This window comes from Etheostoma cragini, unplaced genomic scaffold (genome assembly GCF_013103735.1).
Source record: "Etheostoma cragini isolate CJK2018 unplaced genomic scaffold, CSU_Ecrag_1.0 ScbMSFa_2948, whole genome shotgun sequence".
Lineage (NCBI taxonomy): Eukaryota > Metazoa > Chordata > Actinopteri > Perciformes > Percidae > Etheostoma > Etheostoma cragini.
The window spans coordinates 30054-34173 of record NW_023267164.1 but is presented as its reverse complement, the minus strand read 5'-3'; the positions used below and the strand labels follow the sequence as shown (position 1 = coordinate 34173).

Here is a 4120-nt window from a genome sequence, read left to right as displayed (position 1 = left end):
TTCAGGGAACGCGTGGATGTAAGTTTTTTTAATATCCGATGTACGGTGTGGGAGTTATAGGGCCAAACGCGTTTTTTCGGGTAAAGCGCCACCTAGTGTCGGAAGTGGGACAATTTTTTGCGCCTGAGGTCTCTGCGGAATTTTGGACCAGTCCTGAAAATTGCGCGTCGCCACCATGTTCGGTTTAGGCTGCAGTACCACTTTTATGCGGAGAAGAATAATAATGGAAAAGAAGGAAGAAAAATCCTTACGAAAACAATAGGGTTCCACAGCCCTGCTGTGTGAACCGCGTATCGCTTGCGATTACTGCGGTGCACGCATCCTCGGGCTTGGACCCCTAAAAATCCTTACGAAAACAATAGGGTTCCACAGCCCTGCTGTGTGAACCGCGTATCGCCTTGCGATTACTGCGGTGCACGCGGTGCACGCATCCTCGGGCTTGGACCCCTAATAATCTGTGTGTAAGAAAACAAAACTTACTTCTCTCCAAAGCGCTCAATTAAGTAGGACACAAGAATCCGGACCATGGAACATCTTTCCATAATTGATATATGATTCTGTTCCTCAAGATCGAGAACCATGCATTTTCCATCAGTTGTCTTGTAAAGGATCTCACGGATATTCTATAAAAATTATTAATGAACAGAGAAAGAAAGTATATAAATATATATGAAAATCATGACTACTGTCCCCAAATCAAAGTGAAGCTTTGAAAAAAGCTTCTCACTCAATTACAAATAGGATATTCAAGATAAATCATGAACTTACAAATGTTGCTCCTTGTTCCACAGAAACTCTGTGTTGCTTTGTAGGTGATTCTGGGGCTGTTGTGCCGGCAGCCATTTCGGGGCTGGGGCATGAATCCTTAAAAGTATATCAAAGAAATGAAAGCTTTATTACCATGTTCCATTCCATAAAATGGTATAAATTGGTTTAAATGCTTTTTTCAACATGTTTTATTGCTTAGTATACTTACTAGTTGATATGACTTCTCTAGAGCAGTTTCAGGTCTGATTATAGATCATATTACTAAGGTGGGTTGCAATAAATAAAGCAGCGCATGTCATAGTTCTACGCAAAGAGAACAGAGAACTACTACTACAGAGAGCTACAACTAGCTAGTACCCTTGTAACTAACTCAAGATGGCACATAAACTTCTGTAAAAGCAGGAATTCCCTCAAACCCACTCACCTTTCCAAAATCCTCTATGGTACCAAGCAGTGTCATGCATCCTGGCCCTACTTCAAACTCATGGGAGAACATTTGGCCAGACAGCAGAGTGTAGCACATCATTATCTGATGTCTGTAGGCCTGGGTTTTACAAATATTCCTAAAATTGCAGGTCACGTGGCTTACTCGTTTGAAAAACCCATGCTTTGCTTCAAAACGCATAGACCAGAAGTGAACTATGGGCCCCAATTTCCTGATGGCTCTTGGATAATGAAGCATGAAATGATGTTTAGGCTTCAAGTGTCTGTTGGGGTAGAGGTCTAAAAAAAGACAATGGTGTTCCTGAATAAGATACCCCAAAAAGATGATTGCCCCATGCGTCCGTGCAGGAGAAAAGATCAACTCCATACAGCACAGTAATGAAAGGAACAATTCCCAGTGTTTGTTACCCTCTGGAACCAAATCCCCAATCCTCAGCGGCAGCAGTCTTAGTAGACACCAAGTCTGTGATGCCGTTTGCCTAAGGGCCCCATCAGGATTTTTTAAGTCCTGGGGTTTGATGGCAGACGGCTTGTTGCCGGCAACGCAAAACCCATAGTCAAAGCTGGTCAGTCTATAGTTCAGCTGCTCAAGGGTTATGAGTTTTTGCTCTATCAATGAATTGAGCACAAGCTTCATTTCAAAACCACCAACTCCCTCAAGGATGTCGTGCATTACATCAGGTAAAACTGCAACTTGTTCAGAGCACAATCTCTTTTGATGCCAGTTTCAGTTGGGTTGTTAAGAAGGGAGTCTGAGTTGTAGTTTCCCTTATCACGCAGGGATCCTCAACAGTTTGCGCCCTCAAAACCGCTCTGTGTGCTCGACACCATCGATACACACTATTGGCTGAAAAGCTTTCTGAGTAACCAAGGATGCTATTAAGTCCAAGGTTATCCCTACACACCTGTGCCACTCCAGCCTTCACAGTGCCTTTGAAAAGTGTGGTTTCAATCTGATCTTGGCCCTTCACCAGGCAAGGTTGCTGTTACTGAAGCTTCTAGTAATGAACCCATTTTCAAACCAATTCCTCTAAGTGGTTCAGTGCCTCACCAAAACTTAATTTGCCCTTCACTATCAGCACCTAGTTTCTTGACTTTGTAATGCGTTATGTCTACTGTAAAAATGTAAATTGAGTTGAGCCATAATTCAATTTTTTTTACCTTTGTTTTTCCAACTGTGACATGTCATGTGTCAAAATGTCAAAAAATGCATTGTTTGAAAGCCCATCTCTACACAACCATGTTCCACTCCAACAGGTGGAGTCACACGTTTTAGTTGTCCCTTAAATTCACAGTTTGTTTTTGTAATTTAATGGTGTTTTCTGTATTTAAAAAATCTGTAAAGTTAACAGGAAAATTTATGTAAAATTACAGTTTCTTTGTCAAGTGTGTCGAGTCCGGGCAATTCCCTGACCGGGAATTGAACCCGGGCCGCGGCGGTGAGAGCGCCGAATCCTAGCCACTAGACCATCAGGGAGTCACATCTATCAAATTTATCTTTGTAGATGTGAATTTCTTTTTCACTTACTGGAATGACTCATTGTTTTATGCGAGGAATGGCGCCTGGCTAGAGCTTCAAACGGCAGGACATGACAGATTACACATCTGTCACATAGTCAGTTTGTAGTCTTAAATACCAAGTCTCTTGCTGTTCCTTGACTACTTGGCCACCCTTGCTTTGCATCGCTCCAGGTAAGTAGAAAGCAATCTGTTACGCACCTTTGCATTGCAATAAAATGTCAACATTTGGACCTGAATCCAAAACAACGTTACTGGACATTCACATACATTGGTTTTCAGGTAAAAAATCAGTTGTCAGGGGTTTAGTTACTGTTTGAAAAAATGAATAGAATTGTTATTGAGATGGAGGCAGATGAAGTGTTTATGACCCATCAATAATGACAAAAGGATACATCCGCTGTCGGGGGTCTGAGTTAAAGGAAATAGTACTCTTTAAAACTGTTGGGGTTCTAGCGTTAAACTAATGAAGAAGACTTTGACAAATCTAAATCAACCAGAACCAAGTCCAGGAACTTACTCCTTCAAATGTTACACCTGTATCTGTCAAGTCCTGACCATTCCCTGACCGGGAATTATATCCATTATATTACAGAATTCACTACAACAGTGGCTGTTATATACATATGAAGCAAATAGTTTTACAGGTTTCTTTCTTTCTTACCTAAACTGATTCAGTGAGAAACTCGGCAGTCTTTGTTTTCCACAAGCCTTTTCAGGTCTGCCTTGTACTCAGTTGTGGCCACCCGAAGCAACTCTTTCACATGTTTGTCGGTAAGAACAGAACCATGTTTTGACTTTACTTGTTTCAGTGTAGAAAATACTGACTCACAGACATAAGTTGCTGCAAATATTGACATTAGCTTGAGTGCAGCTTGTTTAACATTGGATATCTGTCTTTGGGCACTGTTTTCCAGAACTCTGTGGTTCCTTCTTTCAACACAGATTTCAGTCTGTCATCCTCACAATGTTCAATCATCTCCAACTGGGACGCAGCTTCATTTGTCACTCAAGGGGCTTTCAAAAAGTCTAATTCAGCAGTGAAAGGGTTAAGGAGGAAGGTGATCTGTGGCCGTTTTTCCCTCAGGTTGCAGAATCTGTTCTCAAAACTCTGCTGCAGCACTGGTTTCATGACATGGTCCAAGTTCAGCTTCTTAGACACCAGATGCTCTTGATGGATGATGCAGTGAAATGTCCAAAAATCCGGGAAACGGTCGTCGGCTTTTGCAGCTCCTAACATAGCTGGTGCACCGTCTGTGGCTATCGCTGTCAGTTCTTACAACTGCAAATTAGCCTTCTCAGCAACAGTCACGAGTGTCTCTTTCAGGTCGATGCCACAGCTCCTGTCTTTTAACGGCACAATGTCAAGCAGCTCTTCCTTAATTGTGCA

General features: G+C 42.1%; 1 long non-coding RNA gene and 1 other non-coding gene across 2 annotated transcripts; both read right to left on the bottom strand.

The window, feature by feature from the left end:
* Positions 1 to 539: 539 nt before the first annotated feature.
* LOC117940642 lies at positions 540 to 914 on the bottom strand. Its single transcript, XR_004655788.1, has 2 exons — positions 769 to 914; positions 540 to 623 (listed from the first exon to the last, which is right to left on the bottom strand). It is a non-coding gene; the product is annotated as an uncharacterized LOC117940642 (long non-coding RNA).
* A 1703-nt stretch (positions 915 to 2617) lies between these two features.
* On the bottom strand, positions 2618 to 2689 carry trnae-cuc. Its single transcript has one exon. It is a non-coding gene; the product is annotated as a tRNA-Glu (tRNA).
* Between the last annotated feature and the right edge of the window lie 1431 nt (positions 2690 to 4120).